We start from the raw sequence: 23381 nt of genomic DNA on the forward strand, positions 1-23381 counted from the left end.
GCTCTGTGTGTGCGCTGCTGATAGGCTGACAGATTGCACCTCCCCACTGTAAATGCGGGAAAGAGAAAAAAAAAATGGAGATCTTCATTGTTCCTTCAGAGATCCATCCCCTGCCCCTCCCTCCACCCCGCTGTACACTCAAACTGCGTATTAACATTAATTTTCATCATTACTGAGAAAAAATCCAGTTATGATTTTGGTGCACGAACAGTTATCGAACATAACCTCGAACAGCCGAATTTTTCTCAAATTGTTCGTGTTCGCCGAACGGCTCGAACACCGCCCAAAACAGCTCGAATTTGAGATTGGCGAACAGTTCGAGTAGAACAACGCTCATCTCTACTCGTGAAGTGAATTTCCTAAAGTGATGATTATTTGAGAAAAGAGCAAGAAGCTTTGAAACAGGTTATGTTTTAGACATTTATATAAAGAACTGATTTTACACAAAAGTCACTTTGGATCAGTGCGCCTTAGATACTTTTCGTTTTTTCCCTTTGGAGGATATTCATCCAAATCCTGGAGAATGTGACATGAACCTTGAGGGTCCCCAACAGGCAAAGGATGACACTGAGCAAGTGCAAATTGTTGTTCTTCACTGTCCCCTCTTGAATGCTAGTGAGTGCTTCTTTCAGGAAAAATATTAGCTGGATTACATCGTTGATTCCACACATGTCCCTACTGATATATTTTGTTGCCTCTTCAAATTTCTAAAGTAGGTGACACACATCCCTCAGCTCCAATGTTGGATTTCAAAGTATCACACGCTCCAGTTTGTCTGCTGCATGTTGTTGTCTGTCACTGCTTTTTATGTCTTTTCTACAAATGTTGCAACACATACATGTCGAATTCCAGTGGGTTCCAAAGTTGCAAAGTAGGTGGCACTCTGGCATCCCATTTGCTTTTTTTGTAAAGTTAAAAGGGCATTCTTTGTCACTAAAAATCTATTGACTGACACTTTTCTCACCATCTCCTTCCTCAAGTGTGTATATTTGTGTAAGAAATGTTGTACTATGTAATATCAGGATGTGAACCATGCATGGAGCAGGAGTTACTTTGCCTGACCATAAAGCAGCCAGAATGTTACAGGTATTGTCACTCATGATAATTCTGAGTAGAAGTTCATGAGGAGCCTGCTATCGGGTGAGTTGCCACTTAATGCACAGCAGCAACTTGTTTGTCGAAAGGCTTTTCTGCTTCATGCTTTCAAAGTGTAAAAGTGTTTAGCAGTGCTTTGACTTGCATAAGTAAAATTAAAGCAGTTGGTATATGGAATCAATGATGTGCCTTGTGGCTGTTGGGTGGGATAGGCTCTGAGCTCCTATCTCTACACAGTAGAAGCATAAAATGCTGCTCCTTGCCCGAACCATATATTTACTGGGTGTGATAGCCCTCCTGATTAGCTGGAAAAGACCATGTGACCTGATTGTTGTGGGGTGTTATGGGAATGTCCGCATGGCTTTGACTGATGCCATTATTATGCTTACTGTGTCTTCAGCAGAAGTGGCGTTGGGCATATATATTTTTTCTTTTGCCATTTCTTGTGAATCGTATCAATGAGTGTTTACATTTATATAGGACTACAAATTTCAGGAAATTCAACTCAATTCTCTGCAGATTGATCTGCTCATCTCACATGTTATTATTGTGTTAAAGGGGACTGCCTGACCCCGATTTTGATATAGAACACAATAAAGTAGTTCTCTATAACGTTTTGACATTAGATCATCATTCACCAGCAGCGCAGTCTAACCTTTACGTTCCACTTTTGCTTGATCACACCAGAACCATCGGATATCCTGTTCCCTCATTATAATCTGGACCAGCCTACATTGAACGGTCAGCACCTGCTGGAGCAGTATATGAATAATAAGGTGTTGTGTTCTTAACACAACACAAGTCAAGTTGCCATACGTAAAATAGGGGGAACTTCACCTCTTCCTTCCACTATAGGTCTCTCTATCACTCCTGTTGACTAGTGTGTTGACCCATAATTGCTCTATTTTATCCCTACAATTTTTCAGCTTTCAAGCCTTTCCATGGTGTACAAACATTGGCAAAATTGTTAGTAGTAGTACCCTTCTGGTGAAGTAAGAAAAACCTACCGTGGTCACTGAAATAACTTAAAACTGCTAAAAGTAATTTTCAATTTAAATTTACTGAATATCAACTATAAAAAATCAGACAATGATTATAAATTGTGGATTAATGGAAAAATAAAAAAAACTAATGAAAATAGCCTGGACAAAAATGATGGTACCCTTTATTTAATATTTTGTTGCACAACCTTTTGAGGCAATCACTGCAAGCAAACAATTTCTGTAACTTTCAATGAGACTTCTTGTCATAGGTGCGTCAGGTGTAATAGACAGTCGCTCTTGATCTGGCTTTAGAAGGTCACCGAGCTTGGCATTATAGATGCCTTCTTAATCCTTCTTCCTTTTGGAACCAGCTGTGACCTCCCTCTTGCTGCTGATTGACACACCCTTGCCTGGGAGTTAAAAACACTCAGTTTGCTGCAGGTAATCGCCGGTGATACTTCTATGTACCTTTGTGCAGGCTTGGAGCACTAGCAGTTGGCTAGCTTCTTCTCTGGTGCCCTTGGGGGACAGTTGGCGTTACTCCTCTGGTGTATTCTCAAGCTAAGTTTATCCCCTTTTTTGCCTACCTTGTTGTCTTTAGTTTGTAGTTGACCAGGGCTCACCCCTCCCCCCTCCCTATCTAGGACCAAGTTCTAGGGACATCCAGGGCTTAGGGTCCTGCTCGGCGTGGAACCTACATAGGGAGGGTAGAGTAGGCAGGGTGATATTAGATCTGTCTAGGGGTCTCCACTTCCCCTTTCACTAGTGTTTGGGCTTCCTCCCCCTCTTCCGTTCATGTTGAACTTAGTCTTTCCCACACCTTGCGTGACACTTCTGCACCTGTCCACAGGTATTTTTGCCCACTCCTCTTGAGGAAACTGCTTCAGATATCTCAGGTTTAAAGGTTTTCTTCTCCAGACTGGCAGCGTCCTTATGCGGGGCTGCATGAGTGCTGCTGGTTTTGGGGAGCTACATTTCATTGATGGAATCATGAATTCATAGATGCACTGCTCTGTATTGAAGGAGAAAATGCTACCATCACTTCATGCTGTTCATTGACATGCACGTTTCCAACATGACAATGATTCAAAACACATATATATTGCATTTCTAAAGAAGAACAGTGTAAAAGTGATTCAGTTTCCAAGAACGTCTCCTGATTTGAACCTAATCAAACACCTATGGGGAGTCTTGAAGAAACAAGGTGAGAATTAGTGATGAGAGAGCACTAAAATGCTTGGCTACTCGTTGCTCTGGTAGAGCAAATTGGAATGCTCGAGTGCTCAGTCTGAGTAACGAGCCCAATGAAAGTCTATGGGAAACTCGAGCGTTTTTCCGGCAGCTCCCCTCGATGGTCTGCAGAGGACTGAAAAATTGCCCAAATCGACGGAAGCAGTGCTCAAATGACATGGGAACAGCATGGGGAAGACCCCTGGAAGCATTTCTGACTCCCAGATCACTGATGTCAACAACGTAGTCAGAGATATTATGCCACTTTTACGGACGCACAATAAAACATGCAAAAATGAAACCAAAATGGATTTTCTTGGGAAATATGTTAAAGAACATCCTTTCCAGGGTAATGACTTGTATATAAGGCAAAAGAAATTACCAAAAACAAAAATGCTTCTCCACACCTTAGGCTATGTTCACACATAGAGTTTTTGATGCGTTTTTGCACTTTTGCATTGCTTTTAACTAGGACAAATGCATTCACTGGGAAATGTCATTTTAACATTTTACAACCTTATATGGCCATGTGGTGTGTGACACGTCATCAGACACATGCATACAGTGCTTAAAACACATGGGAACAGCATGGGGAAGACACCGGGAAGCATCTCTCACTCCCAGGTCACTGCCTAAAAGTGTGCCCATCATAAGTGATCCTTGGCGCATGCGAAGATGCATCCCGTCATGTATCGGTCGTTGCAGACTTGCAACAATCACCATCCATGTCCATGTCCCAGCGCAGCGTTCAGTTGTCCCTACCCTTTCATTGGAATACAAGCGCAAGTATGCAGCCACGCACCCACCCACTCACAAACTGCAATACTACACTGCCAAATTTTTGACAGCTGCTTGCACTTGAAATGTGGCCTTTTAGGCTCGTGAAGGCGGAAGCTGTCAACAACCTCATGGCGGTGGCCGGGTGTCCATACTTGGTCCCTAGCCGCCACTTTGTCTCCCGGTATCATCTCCGCCTTCCACAAGCACGGGTCCCACAACATTACCCGTGCCCTTCCCAGTGCACTTACTGGGAAGGACCGCCTACCCACAAACACGTGGACAAGTGAATATGGCCAGGGACGGTACGGAGCCAGTCGACAGCTTGTCGGTGAGTTGTATTTCACCACAGCAATATTTTTTAGCTCGGTGAAAGGACTGAATTTTGGGAAACCATATCTTCTCCGGCTGTCATTTCTCCATCACAAGGTTCCACCCATTGTCACACACGACCATGCCTGGTTGTATGTTCAGCGGTGAGAGCCACAGATCAGGCTGCTGTGTTACAGCTTTCAACAACTCGGCAGCGGTGGGCGGTTTGTTAAGCATGTTATCTTCAGCACAGCCTGTTGCTGCTTGGCCAAGGCAGTGCTGCAGTGCTTTCAGCTTGTGATTGATGTGGTCTTTTGGAGATGGAGGCTGAACTGGAGGAGGAGGTGCAGGAGCTGAACAATGTGATTACATTGAGGTTACATTGGCGACTCTGGTTTTTAAACTAAAGAAAGAACCTTCTGTGCTTTTTTTTACGTTATTTTTTAAGACAAATGCATTCACTGGGAAATGTTATTTTAACATTTTACAACGTTATCTGGCCATGTGGTGTGTGACACATCATCAGACACATCCTGTTTCATTTATGATGGAGGGACTCTGAATGTCACAAAGCCTATTTTTATAGGGCCATCATGCGGCCCTTACTATTCTTAAAGGGCCAGCAGTCGGCCCTCGCTATTGTTAGAGAGTCATCAGCCGGCTATGCTTCGTTGTTCCCATTATTAATGAGTGGGTCTCCTATACTTTTATTGCGTATGCAGTGACTGCAAGGGCTGCCAAAAAATTGGAGGCACTCCAATGCCCCTTGCAAGAGACATAGAGGTCAGAGAGCCTCCTAAAAACAATGTAGCCATTATTAGGAAGTGGGTCTACCATAGTGTTTGCCTATAGAGTGAAGCAACGGCTGCCAAAAATTTGGAGGAACTCAAATGCCCCTTGCAATAGGCGTAGAGGTCAGAGAGCCTCCTTAAATCAATGTTCCCATTATGAGGTAGTGTGTCTCCCATAGTGTTGCCTATGTTGTGGAGCAACGGCTGCCAAAAATTTGGAGGAACTCCAATGCCCCTTGCAAGAGACGTAGAAGTCAGAGAGCCTCCTACAAACAATGTTCCCATTATTAGGAAGTGGATCTACCATAGTGTTTGTCTATGCAGTGAAGCAACGGCTGCCAAAAATTTGGAGGAACTCCAATGCCCCTTGCAAGAGACGTAGAGGTCAGAGAAACTCCTAAAAACAATGTTCCCATTATTAGGAAGTGGGTCTACCATAATGTTTGCTTATGCAGTGAAGCAACGGCTGCCAAGAATTTGGAGGAACTCAAATGCCCCTTTCAAGAGATGTAGAGGTCAGAGAGCCTCTTAAAAACAATGTTCCCATTATTAGGAAGTGGGTCACCCATAATGTTTGTGTATGCAGTGTAGCATCGGCGTCTCTGCCCCGGACTAGGCAGAGACGCCGTCCCTCTCACCTCCCCGCTCCTGGCGCGGCGTCCTCCAGTGCTTCTCTCCCCGCTGCTTCCGGCACGCGCTCCTTACCCGGCAGTGTGCTTAGGGCGCGCGCGCGCTCCCCTCTCTTAAATGGTCCGCACGCGCCGTCCTAAGGAGTCCCGGGCCAATTGCCGGAGGACCTCCCATATATAAGGCACCTCCTCCAAAATGGAGGTGCCCAAGCAATGTTGTTGCAAAGCCTTCACTCTGCTTCAGCCCTCAGGTCCCGTTGCCAGTGACCTGCCAGTCACCTGCTTGATTCCTGCCTGTTACCTGCCAGTCATCTGCCAGATTCCTGCTTGATACCTGCCTGATATCCGCTTACCAGCTTGCAAGCCTGCGGTCCGACGGTCTGCTCTCCGACACCTGTCAGTCTGTCTATGGACCAGCCTGCCCGCTCACCTGGGAGCGCTCACCTGTTACTTGCCTGCTAGCCTACCTGGAGGCTCTGCCGTCACTTTCCGTGACCACCTGCCTGCCCAGAGACTCTTGCCCGCTCACCTGGGAGCGTCCACCCACTACCTGTCTGCTAGTCTACCTGGAGGTTCTGCCGTCACTTGCCGTGACCACCTGCCTGTCCAGAGACTCTCGCCCGCTCACCTGGGAGCGTTCACCAGCCACCAGCCCGCTGCCCTTCTACCCAGAGACTGTCCCTGTCACTTGCCGTGACTACCTGCCCCTCTACCCAGAGACTGTCCCTGTCACTTGCCGTGACTACCTGCCCGTCTTCCCTGGGAGCCACCCGCTTCCTTACAAGGACTGCCCCCTTGTATAGTTGCACAGAGGTTCCACCTCCCAGACCCGTTACATGTGGTGAAGCAAAAGGCTGCCAAAAATTTGGAGGAACTCCAATGCTCCTTGCAAGAGAGTAGAGGTCAGAGAGCCTCCTAAAAACAATGTTCCCATTATTAGGAAGTGGGTCTACCACAGTGTTTACCTATGCAATAAAGCAATGGCTGCCAAAAATTTGGAGGAACTCAAATTCCCCTTGCAAGAGACGTAGAGGTCAGAAAGCCTCCTAGAAACAATGTTCCCATGATTAGGAAGTGGGTCTACCATACTGTTTGCCTATGCAGTGAAGTAACGGCTGCTAAAAATTTGGAGGAACTCTAATGTCCCTTGCAAGAGAAGTAGATATGTTGATATGGTACATATGGTGGTGATATGGTGGTGGAGGATGAGGATGCGGAGAAGGAGGAGGACAACAGCAAATACACAAAATCAGGAAGCGTATAACCATGTCTGGGTGTGAAGACAGAGGTGCATGGGAATAGCGTTTGACCTCCCCCAAAAAATACACTGTATTTGAGTTTATGTAACGCTGCTATCATTCGGTGGTGATGAGAAGTTTGGCTTAATCCAGCCCTTGTTCATTTTTATAAGAGTCAGCCTGTCAGGATTTTCAGTTGACTGGCGGATGCGCCTATCGGTTATAATTCCACCAACGGCACTAAAAAACCGCTCTGACAAAATGCTAGCAGCAGGGCAGGCCAGGACCTCCAAGGCGTAGAGAGCCAGTTCATGCCACGTGTCCAGCTTGGATACACAATAATTATAATAATTATAACATAAACTCAGCCATGCGTGCCAGACTGCTAACACGCAAGGCTTCCGTGTCCTCACCAAGAGGATGAGTGACCATGCTCTCCTCCTCCTCCTCCTCTTTGTCCTCAAGCCATCTATGCTGAACAGACTGTATGACAGTTGTGCAGGTAGTACCGTATATAGTGCATGAAACTAGCTCCTGTTTTTCCTCCTCCTCTTCCTCATTGTCACCCAATCCCCATTGGAATGAGATGAGGCTGGGCTGTGTGTAATCACCCTGTATGGTTCCTTGCTCCATCTCATCGTGCTCCGCCTGCAATGCATCCTCTTTAATTGAGAGCAGAAAGCCTTTCAGAAGACAGAGAAGCGGGATGGTGGCGTTAATTATGGGGTCATTGTCGCTCACTATCTTGGTGGCGTCCTCAAAGTGTTGGAGGATGGTACAGATGTCTGACATCTATGTCCACTCCTGAGGTTTTATGTGTGGAGTGTGACCTGAATACCGACAGCCTTGTTGATGCAGGTAGTCAACAACTGCCCTCTTCTGCTCACAAATCCTTCCCAACATCTGCAATGTAGAGTTCCAACGTGTGGGGACATCACACACCAGTCGGTGAGCCAGAAGCTGCAAACGTTGCTGAAGCACGGCAAGAGCGGCGGAAGCTGTAGCTGACTTTCTAAAATGGGCACACAGGGGGCGTACTTTGACAAGCAGATCCGACAGATCCGGGTAGGTTTTGAGAAACCACTGAACCACGAGGTTAAGCATGTGGGCCAGGCATAGTACGTGTGTGAGCTTGCCTCACCTCAGAGCCGCACCAGGTTCCGGCCATTGTCACACACGACCATGCCAGGCTGTAGGTTCAGCGGTGTCAGGCATAGATCTGCCTGGTCTTTCAAAGCTGTCCACAACTTTTCAGCGTTATGTGATTTGTCACCTAAGCATATTAGCTTAAGCACAGCCTGTTGCCGCTTGGCCGAGGCAGTGCTGCAGAGCTTCCAGCTTGCGACTGATGTGGTCATTTCGGAGATGGATGTTGAAGAGCAGGAGGAGGTGCAGGAGCTGTAAAATATGGGGTCAACCCTGATTGACCCAGTGTCGGCAATCCTTGTGTTCCGTCCCAAGGTCCGACTGGGTCCCGGCTTACACTATGTTAACCCAATATGCCGTCAGCGAGATGTACCGTCCCTGCCCACAAGGACTTGTCCCTGTGTCCGTGGTTAGGTGGACTTTCCCAGTATATGCGTTGCTGAGGGCACGGCTAATGTTGTGGAACACATGCTTTTCTTATGCGGGGACGGCACGCCGGGAGAAAAAGTGACGGCTGGGGACCGGGTACCAAGGGACGGCCGCCGCCATCAGGTTGCGGAAAGCTTCCCTCTCCACGAGCCTAAAAGGCAACATTTTGAGTGCAAGCATTCGCGAAATGTGTGAATTTAGTAGTGTGGCCTGCGTATTTGCGCTTCATTCCAAGGACTGGGGTAAGGATAACTGAACGCTGCACAGGAACTAGGATGTGGACGTGCTTGCTGATGGTGCTAGTTGAGAGTGTTCAACGACCGGTGCAAGTCGGGAGGCATCTTGGCATGTGCCATGGACAGGGGATTGGTGTGTATGCATAACAGCGGAACAAGCAGTGGTGTCACCTGCTGACATTATTGCTGGACCCTGGAGTTCGGCCCACTTAGTCGGGTGCTTTGCTGCCATGTGCCTGATCATGCTGGTGGTGGTCAGTTTGCTAGTTTTGCTGCCCCTGCTGATGCTGGCCTGGCAGGTGGTGCAAATTGCCTTTTTTGGGGTTATCGGCAGAGTCTTTACAAAACAACCAGACTCGGGAAGACCAAGCAGTTATACTGGCAACTTCCGTCGTGTTGATGTTACGGGGAACGGTCGGCCGCCTTCTGTCTGTGGCCACTACACTGCTTGTTCTTGCCTGTTGTGGTGCTACGCCTCCCTCGCCCTGCTGTCCTTGCTCTGCATGTCACCTTGCCAGGTTGGGTCAGTGACTTCATCGTCCACAACCTCATTTTGCACCTACGCACCCTGGTCCTCCTCCTGACTTTCATCATCATCCACCTCTTGTGACAGTTTCCCACCATCGCCTTCGTGTAACCACAGCAGCTCTTACCCCGTTTCAAGTGGACCGGGCGGAAGTATAAATGGAAAAGTGAACAGCTCTTCGAAGTGTCCAAGTGTGGGATCAGTTGTCTCCGAGCACTTGGCATGGTGGGAGGAAGGAGGATCATGGTGAGGAATATGCGGTCCAGACTCACGGCTACTGAGACTTGACCGTGTGGAAGACAGGGTGGTGGTGGCTAAGTGACTGGAAGCTTTATCTGCTATCCAACCAATAACCTTTTCACATTGCTCTGTGTTCAAAAGTGGTGTTCTGCGGTCCCCTATTAATTGGGACAGGAAGGTTGAGCGAGAAGATGTGGGTGTTTGTTGTGGCACAATTTCAGTTTGCCCACGGCCTCGGCCTTGTCCTCTTCATGCACCAGATATATGTTGTGGAATACCAATACTAACTCTAAACAAGCAAATCTCTCCCTGACACAGCAGCACCTCTCCCTACTCTGCCTGATTCCGGGGCAGACTGTGATGAGCATGGCGGCGCCCGGTCTTATATACACCTGATGATGCTGTGAGGCCAGCCAATCACTGTAATGCCACAACCAACATTACTAAGGCATTACAGTGTGTGGCATGCAATCCCTGCATGTTCATTGGCTCTCTAAAGAGCGCCAAACATGTTGGGAGGGGATCCGAGCTCCCGCCCTAGCAACCATCACTACTGAGCATCACTCTCCATACAGTATCCAGTTCTAAAAGAGGTTCTTTTTGAAGAATGGGAAAAAATAGATTTTGCAATTTGTTACAAACTTGTTCATTCCATGTCTAGAAGATTTGGTTTTGTCATCATGGAGATCATATTAAATACTAGATGTAGTAGTTTTTGATGTGTGGTGTATTCATTTTTGCATCAACTAATTTGAGTAAAACTGAAGATTTTGTGAATGAAGTTATAATATTGTACTTACTTTTATATTATGCATTAAAAAATGTTCTCTGAAACTCAGTCTTGTCAAAATTTTGGAAATTGTTTTTGTATTCAGTAAAGATATTGTTCAAAATCTCACTTTTCAAAGAAGATCTACTTATTTATGTTGAGCACTATATATGTATACAGTATATATATGTATACATATATATATATATATATATATATATATATACATACAGTACAGACCAAAAGTTTGGACACACCTTCTCATTTAAAGATTTTTCTGTATTTTCATGACTATGAAAATTGTACATTCACACTGAAGGCATCAAAACTATGAATCAACACATGTGGAATTATATACTTAACAAAAAAAGTGTGAAACAACTGAAAATATGTCTTATATTCTAGGTTCTTCAAAGTAGCCACCTTTTGCTTTGGTGACTGCTTTGCACACTCTTGGCATTCTCTTGATGAGCTTCAAGAGGTAGTCACCGTAAATGGTCTGCCAACAATCTTGAAGGAGTTCCCAGAGATGCTTAGCACTTGTTGGCCCTTTTGCCTTCACTCTGCGGTCCAGCTCAACCCAAACCATGTCGATTGGGTTATAGTCTGGTGACTGTGGAGGCCAGGTCATCTGGTGTAGCACCCCATCACTCTCCTCCTTGGTCAAATAGCCCTTACACAGCCTGGAGGTGTGTTTGGGGTCATTGTCCTGTTGAAAAATAAATGATGGTCCAACTAAACGCAAACCGGATGGAATAGCATGCCGCTGCAAGATACTGTGGTGGCCATGCTGGTTCGGTATGCCTTCAATTTTGAATAAATCCCCAACAGTGTAACCAACAAAGCACCCCCACACCATCACACCTCCTCCTCCATGCTTCACAGTGGGAACCAGGCATGTAGAGTCCATCCGTTCACCTTTTCTGCGTCGCACAAAGACACGGTGGTTGGAACTAAAGATCTCAAATTTGGACTCATCAGACCAAAGCACAGATTTCCACTGGTCTAATGTCTTTTCCTTGTGTTCTTTAGCCCAAACAAAGAAAAAAGCAGCTAAGTAAAGAAAAACAAGTGGCCATCATTACTTTAAGAAATGAAGATCAGTCAGTGCGAAAAATTGGGAAAACTTTGAAAGTGTCCCCAAGTGCAGTTGCAAAAACCATCAAGCGCTACAAAGAAACTGGTTCACATGAGGACCACCCCAGGAAAGGAAGACCAAGAGTCTCCTCTGCTTCTGAGAATAAGTTTATCCGCGTCACCAGCCTCAGAAATCGCAGGTTAACAGCAGCTCAGATTAGAGACCAGGTCAATGCCACACAGAGTTCTAGCAGCAGACACATCTCTACAACAACTGTTAAGAGGAGACTTTGTGCAGCAGGCCTTCATGGTAAAATAGCTGCTAGGAAACTACTGCTAAGGACAAGCAACAAGCAGAAGAGACTTGTTTGGGCTAAAGAACACAAGGAATGGACATTAGACCTGTGGAAATCTGTTCTTTGGTCTGATGAGTCCAAATTTGAGATCTTTGGTTCCAACCACCGTGTCTTTGTGCGACGCAGAAAAGGTGAACGGAGAGACTCTACATGCCTGGTTCCCACCGTGAAGCATGGAGGAGGAGGTGTGATGGTGTGGGGGTGCTTTGCTGGTGACACTGTTGGGGATTTATTCAAAATTGAAGGCATACTGAACCAGCATGGCTACCACAGCATCTTGCAGCGGCATGCTATTCCATCCGGTTTGCGTTTAGTTGGACCATCATTTATTTTTCAACAGGACAATGACCCCAAACACACCTCCAGGCTGTGCAAGGGCTATTTGACCAAGAAGGAGAGTGATGGGGTGCTATGCCAGATGACCTGTCCTCCACAGTCACCAGACCTGAACCCAATCGAGATGGTTTGGGGTGAGCTGGACCGCAGAGTGAAGGCAAAAGGGCCAACAAGTGCTAAGCATCTCTGGGAACTCCTTCAAGATTGTTGGTAGACCATTTCCGGTGACTACCTCTTGAAGCTCATCAAGAGAATGCCAAGAGTGTGCAAAGCAGTCCTCAAAGCAAAAGGTGGCTACTTTAAAGAACCTAGAATATAAGACATATTTTCAGTTGCTTCACACTTTTTTGTTAAGTATATATTTCCACATGTGTTAATACATAGTTTTGATGCCTTCAGTGTGAATGTACAATTTTCATAGTCATGAAAATACAGAAAAATATTTAAATGAGAAGGTGTGTCCAAACTTTTGGTCTGTACTGTATGTATATATATATATATATATATATATATATATATATATATATATACACATATTATGTACATTTATTTTAGATACTAGTGCGAGACATTAATTAGGTTTCTATTACATCATGTTGAAACAGATGCTTGGCTTCCAGTATGTTTGAGATCTTTTGTTAAAATGATTATCTTTTTGAGAATAAAGGAATGTCCGTTTTTCTGCCACACTCATCTGCTGGGAGTCAGAGGTTTTCATAGTGATTGAATAACATCAGAAGCACAGGCTGGAGTGATAAAGCAGTGGTGAACAGCAAAAGAAGCAGCGAAAATTTGTGCCTGACATCATGTCATCAAATCTGCCATACAAAATTATTGTGAATTATACTATCCTGCTGTGCATTTGATTTCCCCCAGCTGCTATCACAGCGGCCCCTTTCCTGAAAATTAAATGTGTTTCATCTGCTCTCAAATATGCCATGTCTTTACCTACAGGAGGCATATCAGATTTTTCTCTTTTATCTCTGCCCAGCCTTCACAATATGGGTGATTTAACATTTGTGTTATTAGGAAAGTATGTGTGTGATATTTAATAACTCCGATAGATATCACATCTCTTATTCCACTAAATACTGTACGTTGCTATAGAAATAGCAAACTCATGAAATACTATAGTAAGTGGATATATAAGGCACTTCCAAATTAATTATACATTCATGTGTTTCTTTTTGTAAGGTGCAGGGGGTTGATCTGCTCCATCTTGGGGTGCATTTACACAGTGTTTATCAGGAATGAGCACTTACAGTGGGTATGGAAGGTATTCAGACCTCTTTAAATTTTTCATTCTTTGTTTCATTGCAGCCCTTTGGTAAATTCTAAAAAGTTCATTTTTTTAATCATTAACCCCTTAACCCCCGAGGGTGGCTTGCACGTTAATCACCAGGCCAATTTTTACAATTCTGAGTACTGTCACTTTATGAGGTAATTACTCTGGAACGCTTCAACAGATCCCCCTGATTCTGAGACTGTTTTTTCGTGACATATTGTACTTCATGATTGTTGTAAAATTTCTTCGATATCACTTGCGTTTATTTGTGAAAAAAAATGGAAATTTGGCGAAAATTTAGAAAATTTTGAAATTTTCAAAATTAGAATTTTTATGCCCTTAAATCAGAGAGATATGTCACACAAAAGAGTTAATAAATAACATTTCCCACATGTCTACTTTACATCAGCACAATTTTGGAACAATTTTTTTTTTTGTTAGGGAGCTATAAGGGTTAAAAGTTGACCAGCGATTTCTCATTTTTCCAACAAAATTTACAAAACCATTTTTTTAGGGACCACATCACATTTGAAGTCACTTTGAGAGGTCTTTATGACAGAAAATACCCAAAAGTGACACCATTCTAAAAACTGCACCCCTCTAGGTGCTCAAAACCACATTCAATAAGTTTATTAACCCTTCAGGTGCTTCACAGGAATTTTTGGAATGTGGAAGAAAAAAATGAACATTTAACTTTTTTCACAAAAGTGTTACTTTAGACCCAATTTTTTTTATTTTCACAGGGGTAACAAGAAAAAATGGACCCCAAAATTTGTTGTACAATTTCCCCTGGGCACGCAGATACACCATATGTGGGGAAAAAACACTGTTTGGGCACACTGTAGGGCTCGGAAGGGAAGGAGCGCCATTTGACTTTTTGATTGTAAAATTTGCTTGAATAATTAGTGGACGCCATGTTGCGTTTGGAGAGCCCCTGTGTGCCCAAACATTGGAGCTCCCCCACAAGTGACCCCATTTTGGAAACTAGACCCCCCAAGGGACCTATCTAGATGCATAGTGAGCACTAGGAACCCCCAGGTGCTTCACAAATTGATTCGTAAAAATGAAAAATGTTTTTTTTTTCACTTTTTCATTTTTACCAAGTGCTCACTATGCATCTAGATAGGTGCCTTGGGGGGTCTAGTTTCCAAAATTGGGTCACTTGTGGGGGAGCTCCAATGTTTGGGCACACAGGGACTCTCCAAATGCAACATGGTGTCCGCTAACAAATTGAATGGAAAAAAGGCTCAAATTGTTAGCGGACACCATGTTGCGTTCGCGATCGCCATGACGTACTAATACGGGTCTGGCTCTTAAGTCCCAGGGCACAGACGCATATTAGTACGTCAAATGTTGCTAAGGGGTTAAAGTACAATCTGCACCCCATCTTGACTGAAAATACCATAAATGTAGAAATTTTTGCAAATGTATTAAAAAAGAAAAACTGAAATATCACATGGCCATACACTCCCTGACAGAAGTTATGTCGCTTATCTATGTTATGTAAATAAAAGCTTATAACCTGACGTTAAATTCATCCATTGGTTTTATAAATTACTCTTTTGAAAGCAGAAACCCTCCCAAATTTGGTTTAGGTTAAGAAAATAAATTGGCATCAATGCTGAAATATTGATCATTTAATGAACACAGAATGGTCGGATTTTGGCAAGACAAAAGTTTAGTCGCCCGCAGAAAGTAATGTGATATTCAAACAAATAATTATCTTAAAATACAAATATATGTTGCATAACATTGGTGAATGAAGTTGTGGTGCTATTAGAGTCATATTTAATATTTTGTGTGACTTCCATGAGCTTGAAGGACTGCATCCATGCGGTTCAACAATGGTTCATACAATTTATTAATGAAGTCATCAGGAATAGCAAAGAATGCAGTCTTACACGCCTCCCAGAGTTCATCTAGAATCTTTGGTTTTGTCTTCCAAGCTTCATCTTTCATCCTACCCCAAACATGCTCAATGATGTTCATGTCTGGTGACTGGGCTGGCCAGTCCTTGAGCACCTTGATCTTTTTTGCCTGGAGGAACTTTGTTGTAGAGATGGATGTATGAGATGGAGCACCATCCTGCTGCAGAATTTGACCCCTTTTATGATTTGGAATGTAAGAGGTAGCTAATACTTCTTGATATTTTAGGCTAGTGATATTGCCTTCCACCTTGCAAATGTTTTTCACACCCCCATACTGAATGCAACCCCAGACCATGATCTTTCCACCACCAAATTTAACTGTTTTCTGGGTGTATTTTGGATCCATACGGGCTCCAGTAGGTCTCCTGCAGTATTTGCGGCAGCTGTGGTGTAATTCTACTGAAGATTCATCAGAGAAATCCACCTTCTGCCACTTTTCCAGCGTCCCTCTGTTTATAAGGCTGTGGGACTTTGCAAATGCCACACGTTTTTTTATTTGCCTTTTGTTTAGTGCTGGCTTCTGGGCACTGATTCAACCATGGAGGCCATTTCGAGACAGAATCCTACAAACTCTTCTAGTTGACACAGGGACTTGAGGTGACCAGGCATGTTGGAGCTCTGCTGCGGTGGGAGAGGGGCTTGCTTTGGATTTTCTAACCAACAAATGTTCCTCCTGAGCAGTTGTCTTGCGGGGTCTGCTGGACCTGGGCTTGTCAAACACATCTCCAGTCTCTTCAAATCTTTTTTTAATTATTTGTACTTGACGCTGAGACACATTACAGGTGCCAGCCACCTCTGCAGTGGATCTGGTCTTCAGCCTCTTGATACTCAAGGCTTTGGTTGCAGGGTGGATTTTTGGCATGTTGTCAGAGCTCAAGTTGCAGTTCAAGTGAAGGTCTGGGGTGCTGGGTTTCTTTTTATACACACCCACTAATTAACCGATCATTTACTGAGCACTGGTGAGGATGTTAACTAGGATTGGGTGCATTATATGACCAGGCGACAAAACTTTTGTCTTGCCAAAATCTGACCATTCTGTGTTCATTAAATGATCAATGTTTCAGCATTGATGCCAATTTATTTTCTTAACCTAAGCCAAATTTGGGAGGGTTTCAGCTTTCAAAAGAGTAATTTACAGTGGTGGCCAAAAATATTGGCACCCCTGCAATTCTGTCAGATAATACTCAGTTTCTTCCTGAAAATTATTGCAATCACAAATTCTTTGGTATTATTATCTTCATTTAATTTGCTTGCAAGGAAAAAACACAAAAGAGAATGAAGCAAAAATCAAATCATTGATCATTTCACACAAAACTCCAAAAATGGGCCAGACAAAAGTATTGGCACCCTCAGCCTAATACTTGGTTGCACAACCTTTAGCCAAAATAACTGCGAACAACCATCAATGAGTTTCTTACAATGCTCTGCTGGAATTGTAGACCATTCTTCTTTGGCAAACTGCTCCAGGTCCCTGATATTTGAAGGGTGCCTTCTCCAAACTGCCATTTTGAGATCTTTCCACAGGTGTTCTATGGGATTCAGGTCTGGACTCATTGCTGGACACCTTAGAAGTCTCCAGTGCTTTCTCTCAAACCATTTTATAGTGCTTTTGGAAGTGTGTTTTGGGTCATTGTCCTGCTGGAAGACCCATGACCTCTGAGGGAGACCCAGCTTTCTCACACTGGGCCCTACTTTATGCTGCAAAATTTGTTGGTAGTCTTCAGACTTTATAATGCCATGCACACGGTCAAGCAGTCCAGTGCCAGAGGCAGCAAAGCAACCCCAAAACATCAGGGAACCTCCACCATGTTTGACTGTAAGGACCGTGTTCTTTTCTTTGAATGCCTCTTTTCTTTTCCAGTACAGTCTATGTTGATGCTTTTTCTGAAAAAGCTCTACTTTTGTCTCATCTGACCAGAGAACATTCTTCCAAAACGTTTTAGGCTTTCTCAGGTAAGTTTTGGCCAACTCCAGCCTGGCTTTTTTAAGTCTCGGGGTAAGAAGTGGGGTCTTCCTGGGTATCCTACCATACAGTCCCGTTTCATTCAGACGTCGACGGATAGTACGGGTTGACACTGTTGTACCCTCGGACTGCAGGGCAGCTTGAACTTGTTTGGATGTTAGTCGAGGTTCTTTATCCACCATCCGCACAATCTTGCGTTGAAATCTCTCGTCAATTTTTCTTTTCCGTCCACATCTAGGAAGGTTAGCCACAGTGCCATGGGCTTTAAACTTCTTGATGACACAGCGCACGGAAGACACAGGAACATTCAGGTCTTTGGAGATGGACTTGTAGCCTTGAGATTGCTCATGCTTCCTCACAATTTGGTTTCTCAAGTCCTCAGACAGTTCTTTGGTCTTCTTTCTTTTCTCCATACTCAATGTGGTACACACAAGGACACAGGACAGAGGTTGAGTCAACTTTAATCCATGTTAACTGGCTGCAAGTGTGATTTAGTTATTGCCAGCACCTGTTAGGTGCCACAGGTAAGTTACAGGTGCTGTTAATTACACGAATTAGAGAAGCATCACATGATTTTTCAAACAGTGCCAATACTTTTGTCCACCCCCTTTTTTAGGTTTGGTGTGGAATTATATCCAATTTGGCTTTAGGACAATTCTTTTTGTGTTTTTTCATTGAAGACAAATTAAATGAAGATGATAATACCAAAGAATTTGTGATTGCAATAATTTTCAGGAAGAAACTGAGTATTATCAGACAGAATTGCAGGGGTGCCAATACTTTTGGCCACCACTGTATAAAATCAATGGATGAATTTAACGTCAGGTTATAAGCTTTTATTTACATAACATGGATAAGCGACATAACTTCTGTCAGGGAGTGTAAGTATTCAGACCCTTGCTCAGACACTCATATTTAAGTCACATGCTGTCCATTTCCTTGTGTTCCTCCTTGAGATGGTTCTACTCCTTCATTGGAGTCCAACTGTGTTAAACCAAATAGGAATAGAATTAAACTGATAGGACTTGATTTGGAAAGGCACGCACCTGTCTATATAAGACCTCACAGCTCACAGTGCATGTCAGACCAAATGAGAATCATAAGCTGAAATGAACTGCCAAGGAGCTCAGAGACAGAATTGTGGCAAGATAGAGATCTGGCCAAGGTTACAAAAGAATTTCTGCATTACTCAAGGTTCCTAAGAGCACAGTAGCCTCCATAATCCTTCAGTGAAAGATGTTTGGGACCACCAGAAGTCTTCCTAGACCTGACCGTCCAGCAAAACTGAGCAATCATGGGAGAAGAGCCTTGGTAAAGAATAAACCCAAGATCACTGTGGCTGAGCTCCAGAGATGCAGTAGGGAGATGGGAGAAAGTTCTGACGCGCCCCCTGGGACATATTCCTTTTTGAGGGGAATACCCGGCACCGGATCAGATGGGGGGTTGTAGTCTCCGAGCGGCTGTGACCCGGCCCGTGCCCAGGGCGTCAAACTCAGTGTTATGTGGCAGTCCTACAGATGTTATTAAGAGTTCTTTTGTGTCGACTACGCCACCCGTTGTGATGCGGTCACTGTGGCCGCCGCTGCAGCAGGGTCCGCTGAGGCTGATGGTGGGTGCGCAGCTTGGTGAGATAACCCCCAACGGGAGGGGTATAGCCTCAGGGGGGACAGGTGCAGAGGATGGGGGTTGTGGTGGTGCGGTGCAGACGGCAATGAAGACAGAGTCGGGTTGTGCAGTTAAGGGTGTTTACTTACTGCAGATGTTGTACTGGTCACTCCAGCTTCGAGTGACCACCCGAGCCGTGCTGCGTCCACCAGGTCCTGGATCCAGCCAACCCCCAAACAAGTCCGGAGCGTGGCCCTGAGCTCTCCTTCTGTCCCGTTCTCTGGCCGTCCCCACCAGTGATCCACCTAGGTCCAGCTCCCTCGGGCCTTCTGTTGGGACACCCTTGGCCTTGGGTTCCCTGACCCTTCATGTGGTGTGCCTTCGGGGTGGATGTGATGGGTGGCCGTGGCAGATGCTGCCCACGGCCTCCGGTCTCTGGCTAGGGTGTGTTTTCTGCCCCCGCCAGTTTGGGATCCGGTACCCTGTGCCGACTCTTCACCCGGGGATTTAAGTTGGGTTCTTGGAGTCCTCTTTTCTGTTTCCCCCTCTGGGTCTCTCTTCTCCTCTCTCACTCTGGGTCTCTCTTCTCCTCTGCTCGCTGACTTGTTCTCTGCATCTGACCCTGTTCTTTGATGGTGCCCACCTTATATACACCCTCTATGTGTGAGCTCAGGTGACCAGCACCCAATGAGCTCCTATCTTTACCCAGGCTGCTCCCCCTATCTGCCCCTACACTACTTGGGATGTACCACCCCCCTCCCACTCCAGCCAGGAACAGACTCGGTCGTACCTGCACATTTCTAAGTGGGAGTACCGTCGGTCTGCTCCTCGGAAATGGGATGTGTGTAGTGCATGCAGCCTACCGAGCTCAGTTCCACACTCCATCCTTACCCGGGAGTGGAATATCACACCTCTGGGTTGAGGTGCAATACCCCTGTAGCAGCCGAATCCTCAGGGTGCTACATTCCCCCCTGGTAAATCACAGCACGTCCTCGGGCTGTAAGACATAACACCAAAAACATACATTTTTTTTTTTTTTTTTATAAACATATAAAACAACATATATTAGCAAATAAAACATTCTCGTCGCCTCTGGCTCCTCCTCCGGTCACTGTGCAACGTGTGACCGGGTAAAGTGCGACAGTCTCTCTGGAAAACTGGTTTTCCTATAAAACCAGTAGGGGGCGCTTTAGGAAGCGCAACTATGTACAAGGGTATGGCCGCTCTCAGTCCTCGGCCAGGTAAAGGGAAGGGAATGGCTGCTCACAGTCCTCAGCCTGTGGGATTACGGAATAACGGGTAAATAGTTCACTCATGCTGGTCCCAACGGGGACTATATATATGTAGCAACAGTTTCTTTAGTACCCGGTCGGGTAACTATCTACATCTCCTGCTCTGCCGCACTCAACGGCGTCTTCCTCCTGCTCTTTGCTTGTAGCTGGTTGTAACTTCAGACCCGTCCGGGTCCTCTTGCTCCTCCTCCTCGCACCGCAACTCCTCCTCCGTCAGGCGGTGTACGTGGAGGGTGTAAGGTCCTTTGGCACACTTGTGCCGGGTGAAGGTGACCTCGTCTCCGATGTAGAGGTCACGACCTCTGTGCCCCTCCGGCAGATGGGACTCCACGTCTCTGCGCGTGACAAAGACGTCGCCGGGGGTGTTGTTGTCTCGGATGAAGCCCCACCCATGCTGCTGGTTGAACTTGATCACTGTCCCGATGGTGCGGGGACAATGCGCTGCACGGGGGTCCCTCCTGGTCCGGCTCTTCTGCTCGGCACTCCGTACTTGGGCCTGCTGTTCCCGGACCCGCCTCTCTCTCCGCTCCCTCGCAAACTCTTCGAGCTGCTGTCGGCAACACTCAGCACGCTCCGCTGCAGCTGCCCTGGTTTCCTGAGTGAACCCCATTAGGTCTTCTCCGGTGGGGTCCCACTCAAATTGGGCCTCTTCAAGCGGGGGCGAGATCCGTGCCACGGGCTTCGGAGCCGGAATCAGGGGCTCACACAAGGGCCCTAGTCTCTGCTGCCGCCGTTCCAGCTCATGGAATTCTTCGGGCCAGATGAAGGGCCGCCCGTCCGGCCATGTGAGCTGGCTGAACAAGTCCTCCCCCAGGTGTGGCACCCTTGGTTTTACGGGCGCGGGCGCGGTGGTGGTGGCGCCCGGGTTGCCCAGGCCTTGCGGCCAGGCCTGGGGCACCTGGAAGGTGAAGGGCACCGTTAGGACGGCGGCGCCCTGGGCTACCTGGCCTTGCGGCCAGGCCGGAGGCTCCGCGGAGGTAGGGGGCGCTGTTGGTGACGCGGCGCCCGGGGGTACTAGGCCCTGCGACCAGGCTGGTGGTATTTCCTGCTTTGTCACGCTCCGGGTCGAGGCGCGTGACGTCACAGGGGTCGCTGCGGCGGCTTCCGGTCGGGGCCTAGTCCATAGCGGTGACATGGCGGCTACGGGCACAGCAGGGGGACTCTCGGGCTCTGCGACGGGGAGCGGGGGCAGGTGGGCGGTTTCCCGGCTTGGGGTATAGGCGTCCCCTTTACCTGCCTCCTTGCGTCCGGCTCCCTTCTCGGCGCCGTCTCCGGCCTTTGGTCCTCCCGCGCCATCCTCAGAGGCGGTCTGTTTCCTCTTCCAGGGTAGCGTGCTCCGTTGACTGGTCTCAGCTTGCTGGGCCATCTCCCGGCTCCATTCCGCCAATGTCTCTCGCTGCATCCGGGCCATCCTCCGTGCGAGGCCCTCCAGGGCAGTCTGTGCACACTCCCGGTCTCGGGGGAGCTGTGCAAGGACCTCCACTAGGCCTAGTGGGGTCGTGGTTTCTAGCAGGCTCCTGACCAACGGGTCGGTGCTGCTCTGCTCTTCTTCCAGCAGGCTCCTGGCCAGCGGGCCGGTGCTGCTCTGCTCTCTCGCCATCTCCGGGTGAGCTTCTCTGCTACTCCTCTCCAGGCTTCCTGCCTCCGGGTGCGCTCGCTCCAGACTGCTCCAGGCGGCACCCATCTTTGTTCTTTTCTTTCGTCTCCTCCCACTTCGAGGGCGGTCCCGGGGCAACTCGGTGACTGTCAGCTCCAGGGGTAGTTCTTTCACGCTGACAGACACCTCCAGCATCACAGTCTCTGTTGGTGGGGGTGGTTTCCACTTTTGGCGCCATTTTCTGTCCTGGCCCACGATGGGAGGCGGCCTCTTGCCCTCCTTTGGCACACCCATAATGGCGTCCGCTGCTCTTCCAAGGCGGGAAATCTTCGGATTTGGCGGGAAGCGTCGCCCAGTGGCGGGAAACTCTGCAGATGGCGGGAACAAGCTGGAAATGGCGGACAATCGGCGGGAAACGACCTGTGATGGGGTCCGATGGCGTGGACCCTCCGGAACCGGCGGGAGACTTCTTTCTGAGGTAAACTTGCACTTTTCTTCAGGCATGCAGTACCCGGGTGTTGCGGGCACGTAATCCTGCCGACTACGCCAAAGTTGACGCGCCCCCTGGGACATATTCCTTTTTGAGGGGAATACCCGGCACCGGATCAGATGGGGGGTTGTAGTCTCCGAGCGGCTGTGACCCGGCCCGTGCCCAGGGCGTCAAACTCAGTGTTATGTGGCAGTCCTACAGATGTTATTAAGAGTTCTTTTGTGTCGACTACGCCACCCGTTGTGATGCGGTCACTGTGGCCGCCGCTGCAGCAGGGTCCGCTGAGGCTGATGGTGGGTGCGCAGCTTGGTGAGATAACCCCCAACGGGAGGGGTATAGCCTCAGGGGGGACAGGTGCAGAGGATGGGGGTTGTGGTGGTGCGGTGCAGACGGCAATGAAGACAGAGTCGGGTTGTGCAGTTAAGGGTGTTTACTTACTGCAGATGTTGTACTGGTCACTCCAGCTTCGAGTGACCACCCGAGCCGTGCTGCGTCCACCAGGTCCTGGATCCAGCCAACCCCCAAACAAGTCCGGAGCGTGGCCCTGAGCTCTCCTTCTGTCCCGTTCTCTGGCCGTCCCCACCAGTGATCCACCTAGGTCCAGCTCCCTCGGGCCTTCTGTTGGGACACCCTTGGCCTTGGGTTCCCTGACCCTTCATGTGGTGTGCCTTCGGGGTGGATGTGATGGGTGGCCGTGGCAGATGCTGCCCACGGCCTCCGGTCTCTGGCTAGGGTGTGTTTTCTGCCCCCGCCAGTTTGGGATCCGGTACCCTGTGCCGACTCTTCACCCGGGGATTTAAGTTGGGTTCTTGGAGTCCTCTTTTCTGTTTCCCCCTCTGGGTCTCTCTTCTCCTCTCTCACTCTGGGTCTCTCTTCTCCTCTGCTCGCTGACTTGTTCTCTGCATCTGACCCTGTTCTTTGATGGTGCCCACCTTATATACACCCTCTATGTGTGAGCTCAGGTGACCAGCACCCAATGAGCTCCTATCTTTACCCAGGCTGCTCCCCCTATCTGCCCCTACACTACTTGGGATGTACCACCCCCCTCCCA

The sequence above is a fragment of the Phyllobates terribilis genome, unplaced genomic scaffold (genome assembly GCF_046119375.1).
Source record: "Phyllobates terribilis strain yellow unplaced genomic scaffold, ASM4611937v1 Scaffold_2__4_contigs__length_985480577, whole genome shotgun sequence".
Taxonomy (NCBI): Eukaryota; Metazoa; Chordata; class Amphibia; order Anura; family Dendrobatidae; genus Phyllobates; species Phyllobates terribilis.